The following is a 9,807-nucleotide window of genomic DNA, read 5'->3' on the forward strand; positions in this document are numbered from 1 at the left end:
AGTTGCGCTTAGTTGAGGAGAAGATTTTATCCAAGACTATCTGTTAGCCAAACAATAAACAAGTTAAAACCAATATGAGGCAAGCATTATATACTAACTGTCGACACTCAACTTTATAGTTGAGAGGTCTTGCTACAGATTTATTTCTCTTTGAAGCATAGTGTGGATGTATATGCACGGAAATGGAAAATATTTTAAATAAAATTGTTAAAGGTTATACATCTAAACCTCTCTATAACAACCACTCTATATAACAACATTTCACTTTAACATTAAGGTTTTCTTTGAAACCAATGTTTTATATTGTACCAGGGGCAGATTTACACATTAAATTTGGGTGCTCGAGCACCCATTAACCTCGACACAAAGTATATATAGTTGTATAAGAAATTTGAGAAAATAAATATAAAGATGCAAAAGCACCCATGAAACAAAAAGTGTGATGGGTGCTTTGGTTGTGGAAGAGCGTCGGAGGTTTAAGAAAGTTGTAGGACAAGGGTTTGATTCTGTCACCCAACAAGACTTTTAGAAACATGCCAATTATTTTTGTTTTTCCCCCTTATATTATCAAGCTACTTCTCCTTTTCTTTCTTTCCAGTTTTCACCAACCACTTTTTTTTTTAGTAAAAATAGCACGGTATAGCCAGTTTTCGGACTGGTCAATCAAAAATAGGCAACGTTTACCAAGTCAATGAAAAAATAGCCACTATTTTGCTGCAATAGAGACCGGTCCAGCATAATATACTGGAGTTCGATGCACTTGTGTATGAACTCCAGCATATTATGCTGGACCGGTATACTTTGCTGGCTCCGGTATAATATACTGGAGACTGGAGCACCGGTGCTCCAAACACCAGTATATTATACTGGACCAATATACTTGCTGGAACTCCAGTATATTATGCTGGAGTTCTAGTGTACTTATGCTGGAACTCCATCATATTATGCTGGAGTTCCAGCATACTTATTCTGGAACTCCAGTATAATATGCTGGAGTTCAAGTATACTTATGCTGGAACTCCAGCATAATATACTGGAGTATTTTCCGGGTTTTGAACAGTGTTTTCGCTCAGATTTATCTTTATATAAAAAGTGGCTAAATTTCGATTACTTTTGAAATTGGACTATTTTTCAACGACCAGTTGTAAATCTGACTATTTTTAAAATTTACCCCTTTTTTTTACCCAATACTACTTTTTTTTAAAAATTTGCTGACTTTATTTTATCTTTTCTTATTTTACAAAATCTAATTGACTATAAAGAAAGAAAAAGAAAAAGGACTCCAAAGTTCGACCCGCCTGAAGACGAGCAATTCCCCCAAAGGGACAAACCCATAAATCTTTTTTCTCGCCAGTTACGTTATCCATGATAATTTTACGACGTCCTTAATATTAATACTATGTGTTCTCTTGTTAACTTTTTCATCATCATGTTCAAATAGTTATATTTTTATACGATGTGATTGGCAATAACTTTGTACCAAAAAAAGTTCAGCACCCACGAACTTAAATTCCTGGATCCGCCACTGTATTGTACTAGAGTAATCTGCGTTTCTCTCAGACATGAAAATAATTAAAATATAATTAAATAATTAATGTCTTAAATTTTGATATAATATTTTTACTAATGAAATATATTTTCATGTTTCTACTGTCTCTTAAAAAAAATTAACACTCTCTGTAAGATTGTTTGGCATACATGTAATATCCCATTTAAATTAGCACACGTGAACTTGGATAAGAAGAATGGAACGTTTACTAAAAGAAGCAATTTATATTAAAAAGAGAAGAGAATGATAATGGAGGAATATGAAATCTGAGATGAGATGTTACCTGCTTTTTTCTTCTTCCTCTAAGATTTTTTTCATAATATATCATTTCTTACATGAACGGTTGACACTTCTATTTCATAAAGTTGACATTTGTTATTTTGCTCAAACTAAAATTTAAAAAACCAAAAAAAAGTAAACAAATAAAAGAAGCAAACAAATAAAATAAATAAATAAAATATAAGTTTATTGTTTCTTTTCTTTTGTAATTTAATCTCTATTCTACGGAATATTCTTTTTCTCCAATTCTAAGCGCATATCCCTTATCAGTTAACCCCTTTTTATGGAATAAAATTGGTTGATAACAGATGGTCGATTGGTAAAATGACATGTGGAACCGAAGATAGGAAAAGGACGAGTCGGTAAACAACTGATACCGGATGTAACGTGTGTGACCAGTACCGAATGGAATCCGAAGGAAACGTAGTCGGCGATAGAAGTTCAAGGGTTTGCCATCAGATAGCATTCAATGAGGAAATATTTGCTAGCATAAAATGAGCAGCCGTTGCAGAGCATATTCGCATTAAAGGCTTACCGTTATATATTCATCAATAATACTTTTATTCTCATTTAAGAGGAGTTTCATCCTAGGATCTCGTTTCCTTAGGTAGAGCTATAAATAGCGGGGTTAAAAGCCATTGTAAGGGCAGGAAACATTCTACGAACAAGAGCTATACTTTTTATTTTATTCTCATTCTAACAACTTTTTCATCGCTTCATCATTATTTTCCCTTCTGCTCTCGGAAACGTTGAGTTCGGAGCCAGACTTGTTATCTTCTTTAATTTCAGTCGTTCAATCCTAATTTTAGTCCTGTTCTTTATCATTTTTGAATCAAATCAATTAGCTTGTCTATTGTTTACCCTAAAAATTGAGTAACAATTAAACTTGTAATGTGGTTTTAAGGATACGTGATTTCGCCTAATACCAATTGATTAACTTAAAGATAAGAGATGGGAATTGACAAGAATGTAAAACAAACCAATGCTTGGACAACGCCCTCGAGCTGATGAATCCTCGAGAGTAGTAAAGTAAGAACTGTCAAAGAGCAGTAAGTTGATGAGCAGAAGAAAGGGATATTATGTTGCCTTGATATTCGTGAATGTAAGGTGTTTACAGATGATGGGGACCCCCATTTATATACTAGAGGAATCCTAATTATAGTACAATTCTAATTACGGAAGTAAATCTCATGATTGGTACAAATAACCGCCCTTGATTTGATCTGTTCTGAGATTTCCGCCGTGATCTTCGACCGGTTACGGATATCTCGCCTTTCCGTTATTGCACTTCACTCGAAGTCGGTCATACTTAATTTCGATTGTTGTTGGCCTCGGTCTCAACGGATGCTTCGATCTTTAGACTCGATGCCTCATCTCGAGCTCGGGTCTGATTCATTACAAGGCTACCCCCGATGCAACTCCCTTATCTTGATCAAATAGTAAAATCGGGTAGGCCCGATCTTGGCCGTATACAGATAGTCCCCTCGTTTCATGGAGTGTAACGAGAAGAAACGAGCTGAGCCTTTGATTTAGTACCTTGAACAATTATGATGTCACCCTCGTGACGTAAGCGGCGGAGGTGACCGAAGCGTCGCGTCTGCACAGTTCTCAAGATCATTAATTAGTGCCAGTTGATGGGCGGACACTAGTGTTTTTCAGATCGTCATAGCAGATATTATAAATAGACCATCTTCATAATTTTCTCAAACTTTACTTTCAATATTTTCCCTAATCTCCAAAAACTCATCTACTCCGTTCAAGCTTATCAATTCTGCAGGTTCTTCAAATCCTGTTTGCCAATCTTTTCTTCGAACAACAAGTTTCGTCTTCTTCTCTCTTTGAACTCATATAACAATGGCGAAAACATCAAAAACCGTTCCTCAAAAGGAAAAAGCCTCATCATCGTGGGCAGCCGGCGATGAAACGCCGGTGGAGCCACGCATCGAGGGGTGTGTTATGGTGTCGTGTGATCTTACCTCCGACTTCAAAGTCGAGAAACCCTCTTCGGTCCCCGGCCGATGTGAGCCAATATCGAGATATATATGCTCGATAACCGAAGGCGATCTCGAGCAGGTGAAGAAAGATTGCCACTGGGAAAACAAAGAAGTGGTGATTCCTACCCCTGAAGAGGACATCACCACTTACGTAGAAGGGTTCTTAAGTGTTAACTTACCCCTTTACGCTGGGTCCCGTTGATTCGGTTATCCTCGGCTTCTGCCTCCAATACCGAATAACTCTTGGCCAGATACACCCTTCTTTTTGGCGCATTGTTATCTTGCTTCGATTTTTCGTGAGCAAGGTCGAAGGGATGCCATTTACACTCGACCACCTCATTAGACTGTATAGCCCCTGTCTCTATCGAGGCGAGTTAATAAGGCTCCACCACCGAGCCACAAAGGTGTTACTCTCGAGTATAAACGAGGACAAGGATCGAGGATGGATGTGTCGATTTGTTCGAGTGAGGACCTCTGATATAATCCCGGCCGAGAAGATGACATTCCCCGAGGAATGGAACATGAAGCGTAAGTACAAACCTATCAATATCTTATGTTTATTGCTTTGTTTCTTTTATCTTCCCTCACCCACATCTTTTCTTATGATGTAGCGGTTTCCTGGGTGCCCGGTGCAATCCCGAACCTCGAAAGTTGGATTCGGAAGCTGGCTTCGACCTCCACATATGCTGAGTGCTCGTGGCGTGATTTAGCAAGGGGCCGATGGAGGCCAAGAATCATGGTAAGCTTATCTTATACGCTTTTGATTCTCTTCTCTGAAATGTTTATTTTCTTTTGTACTTGATTTCCTTTTATGCAGGTCTCGGGGATGTTACCAAAATGAGGCCACCCCCGCCCAGGGAAGAGGAGGCCCTGAAATCGGCTAATGATAAGAAGAGGAGAAGGGTCTCTCCTTTTGATACTCCAAAACCAAAGAAGAGCAAGGCTCATAATTCGAAGAATGACTCTGCCGTAGCCCAAAAACTACGAGATGAAAAAGAAGAGAAAGAGGATGCTTACTATGAGCTGGTAGCTCGAAAGAGGGGGAGCGCCAAAGCTTCGAAGGCAGCTGAGTCGGTGATGGTCGAGGAGGCTCATCTTCGGACCGAGGAGATCTCGGAAGATAGTCCGAGCAAAGGCCCTGAGTCATCGGGGGCTGAAGATGTCTCCTGCCGTGACGAACAACCGGCGAGTGTGCCTGTCCGCCGTAACAAACAATCGGCGGGCATGCCTGAAGTGTCCGATTCCGAGGCCCTCCGAAAAAGAGAGAGTGCCCCAAGTGTATTTCTTGGGGCAATAAATATTGATGATTCTCCGCCCCTCCCCACATTTTTTGAAGGGCAATTTCGGGAGGCCCAGTCTATGGATACCCCCGATGTGGGAACGACCCACGAAGGGGATGACTTATCCGTGGCTGCTTCATGGGGGTCGATGATGTTTCCAACCTGGATGCGTCGATCATTTTTTATGAGGCTCAGCGACTCCTGAACCAGGTAGATTCCAGCCCCCGTTATTAGGTTTACGTTTGCTTTTATTTCCTTTTGTCTGATTTCTCCTTTCTCCATAGGCTGTGACGCTTCATCGGGAAGTGTTCTCCAAATACCCAGCTGAGCTGAACCAGTGTGAGGCTGATCTCAAAAGGCTTAGGGAGGAGAGAGACGCCCTCAAACTCCTCTATGTGCTAAAGGAAGAGGAGGTCAGGGACATCCGAGCTGAATTGGCAACAACTCATAAAGAGCGGACCGATCTCATCGAACAGGTAATGTAAATTTTTAGGAGCTTGACATATCAATTTGATATTGGCGACTAACACTTAGATCCTGCAGGTTCAGCAGAAGGTCGAAAAGATTGAGCAGCTTCGCGAGGAGGCTGAGATGAAAGAGGTAGAGACTTTGGGGTGGAAGCAGAACATGGACCATCTCGCCTCGGGGAAAGATACTGCTCGAGCCCAGCTATCTTCGGCTGAGCGTCAACTCCAAAGCGTGAAGGAAGAGAGCTTGGCCCGAGCCAAGAAAATTGAGGAGCTCGAGACTCGGTTGGCCACTGAGCTTGCAAAGGCCGCATCTGAAGCAGAAAGAGTAAAGGCCGACACGGATGTAGTCGTGACCTTCTACCGAGTTGATGCTAAAGCCACTAATGCACGAGCAAAGGAAATTTCTGATGCTGCTCAGGTTCGATCATCCTACATTTCCAAGCATGCCAAGTGCCAGTCTCGGAGAGAGACTCTTGAAGAGATTCATGCTCGTGGTTTTGACCTTACTGCCGATATCGAGAATGCGAAAGTGCTAGAGACCGATGCCAAAGATTTGCTCTCTGATGATGATGACTCTAGGAGCGCGAGCGGATCCGAGAGCGGAGAAGATGAAGAAGTTCCCGGTGAATATTAGGCACTTAGAATTTTTTCTTCTTTTTTTTTTTTTGGATTTTTGTGTAAGACCCTTAGTGGTCTTTGTAAATACTTTTGCATATATGAAAGATCCTTTTTCTTTCTGATTTGTCTCTGATTTCTGTTTCGTGAAAACTTTGTTTTGCTTTCATCTTATGAAGATTCTGATATACTTTAGGCCTTGTGAGGAATTTCAATCACTTCGTTGCCCTGTGAAAATTTTGTTGAAATCGGATTGTTATAGCCTCTTTAATCGAGTGAGTACCTGCTCCAACTCGGGGTAGTAAAAACCCTTGGCTTTTGGTTAAGCGGGGGCGAGTCTTCGAGCTCAACAATGTAATGGCCCTTAGGCTCTCGAATCAGGCCGATATGGCCTCAAAAGAATGGCTTTTTCCCATTTTTTTGGCTTAAAAGTTTAATCATATAAAAATTTGTTATGCCTTAGCATGAGATAGATCTGTACCCATCAGGATTCAGTGTTATTGAAAAACTTTGTTATGCCTTAGCATAAGTTTGTTCAATTTGGTACCTCTTAAGGTTTTCTAGGGTCGATGTTATCGGAACCCTATGTAAATTTGCCGAGGGTAGCCTTTTTTTAAACCGGTTTTATGAAAATATTTGAAGGCTTGTTTGATTACGGAAAAACGTCTCTGAGCCGTGTTAGTCTGTCCGTAGCCTTTAACTTGATATTTGCCAATTGGGCTGGTTTCTCAATTATACTTCAAACTTGTTCGAAGTATCAGTCCCCGAGTGGGGTGGCTGTGGCCTATGAAATCGAGGATCTCCTTTTTAAGGTCTTAAAATTTCAACGTTTGATAATTCGAGTATGTCGATTTTCGGACGGCAGTCCCCAAGTACGGGGTTAATTACTCGAGCTTTAGTTGCGATTAGCTCTTGAGCTTTTTTACGTAAAATATCGTGAGTACAAAATTGTAAAGTAGAAATTTCACTAAGGCATGGAACATCTAATAAGGAAAAGGTACTTCTTTCAATAGATCATTCATGCGTACATGTTTGTCATTAGGGCTCGGGCAATCTACATGGGCACGGTTCACTTGACCGTTTGGCCCTTTACAAAATTTTCCTATTGAGACCTTGTTGACACGAAGCATCTTCCTTGAAAACATAACACCCGAGGGTAATGCCCCCCAGTATTCGAGGATGATTGTAAAGAAGCCTCGGATACTGTTGAATTGTCCACAGGTAGCACAGATAATTGTTGCCTCGTTAATAACCTTGCCGGAAAAACCTATTTGGAACAAAAACTGATCTAAGGTAAAAAGAGTACAACGCATGCTTTAAAACCTGAGGTCTTTGTGTTGAAGAATTTCCCGGTGCATTTGATCGAATGCCTGCAATAAGTTAGTATCGAATGTACAAGAAAAAAAGGAGGGCCGACGATATCCATTCCCTATTTCATGAACGGCCATGGGGATAAGACTGAATGAAGCTGCTCCCCGGGCTGATGAATCATCGGCGCATGTCTTTGGTGTTTGTCGCATTTCTGAACGAACTCCTTAGTATCCTTTTCCATACTTTCCCAATAATACCCTGCTCTGATGACTTTGTGAACCAGTAATTCGGCACCGGAATGGTTCCCGCAAGTCCCCTCGTGAACTTCTCGCAGGACGTAGTCGGTGTCTCCCGGACCCAAGCATATTGCCAACGGCCCATCGACCGTCCTTCTTTACAATGTCCAATCTTCAACCAATGTGAATCCTGCATCTTTCGTTCACAGAGTCCTCGATTCCTTTGGATCCGACGGAAGTTTCCCATTCTTCAAATAATCGATGTATTTGTTCCTCCAATCCCAAGTTAGGCTTGTGGAGTTTATCTCGGCGTGGCCTTCTTCGACTACCGACTTTGAAAGTTGTATGATAGTCCAAGCTAATTTCATAATCTTCGACTGATGATCCCAAGTTTGCAAGGGCATCGGCCTCACCGTTTTGCTCTCGAGGTACATGCTGTAGGGTCCATTTTTTGAACCGGTGTAAGGTTACCTGCAATTTGTCCAAGTACCTCAGCATTCGATCTTCTCGAACTTCGAAGGTTTTGTTGACTTGGTCAGCCGCGAGTTGGGAGTCACATTTGGCCTCGATGACCTCTGCTCCTAGGCTTTTAGCCAGCTCGAGACCTGCAATCATGGCCTCATGTTTGGCCTCATTGTTAGTCAACTTAAGGGTTTTGATAAATTGTCTAATTGTACTTCCCGTAGGCGGCTTCAAAATGATGCCTAGACCGGACCCCTTTACATTTGAAGCACCACTTGTGAAAAGGGTCCACACCCCAAAGACGTACCCGCTTTTATCAAAAGTTACTTTTCGGCCTCGGGTACAAGGGTTGGCGTGAAGTCGGCCACGAAGTCTGCTAAGATTTGGGACTTGATGGTCGTTCGGGGTTGATATTCGATATCGTACCCACTAATTTCGACGTCCCATTTGGCCAATCGGCCCGAGAGTTCGGCTTATGCAAAATATTACGAAGGGGGTAAGTGGTTACGACACAAATTGAGTGACATTGAAAATACGATTTTAATTTACTAGAGGCGCTTATTAGGGCAAGCGCTAATTTTTCCAAGTGTGGGTACCGGGTCTCTGCTTCGCCTAAAGTTCGGCTAACATAGTAAAAAGGAAATTGCGTACCTTGCTCTTCCCAAACTAGGACACCACTTACCGCGACCTCCGAGACTGCCAAATATAAGTAGAGTTGCTCGTCCGCTTTTGGAGTGTAAGCAATGGCGGGCTCGAAAGATAACGCTTTAATTCTTCCAATGCCTATTGGCATTCCGGGGTCCAAGTGAAATTGTTCTCCTTTTTTAGCGGCGAACCTGTGACTTCGATCCGAAGACCTTGAGATGAACTGGCCTAAAGTGGCTATCCGTCCTGTTAACCTTTGTACAGCCTTAACGATGTCCACTACTGCGATGTCTTTGATTGCCTTGATTTTATCGGGGTTGATATCGATCCCCCGATTCGACACCATAAAGCCGAGGAACTTGCCTGAACCGAACCCGAATGCACATTTCTCGGGGTTGAGCTTCATGTTGTATCTTCTCAATATGTCGAAGGTTTCCTACAAATGTGTCAAATGGTCGTCTGCGCGCAGGGACTTAACTAACATGTCATCAATATAAACCTCCATTGATTTACCTATTTGTTCTTCGAACATTCGGTTCAGTAGGCGTTGATAAGTAGCACCAGCATTTTTTAGCCCAAATGGCATCACATTATAGCAATAAGTACCGTACTTATAATTAGTGATAAATGAGGTCGTTTCCTAATCCTTTGGGTTCATTTGTATTTGGTTGTACCCGGAGTAGGCATCAAGAAAGCTGAGGATCTCGTGGACGGGTGTGGCATCGATCATGCGTTCGATATTCGACAGTGGAAAAGAGTCCTTAGGGCATGATTTGTTTAAGTCTTTGTAATCTACACACATTCTAAGTTTATTCCCCTTCTTGGGGACTACAACTACGTTTGCTAACCACTCAGGATATTTTACTTCCCGGATAGATCCTATTTTGAGAAGTTTGGTTATCTCGTCCTTGATGAATGCATGTTTTACCTCGGACTGTGGCCTTCTCTTTTGCTTTACCGGTTTAA

This window comes from Nicotiana attenuata, chromosome 7, assembly GCF_001879085.1.
Source record: "Nicotiana attenuata strain UT chromosome 7, NIATTr2, whole genome shotgun sequence".
Lineage (NCBI taxonomy): Eukaryota > Viridiplantae > Streptophyta > Magnoliopsida > Solanales > Solanaceae > Nicotiana > Nicotiana attenuata.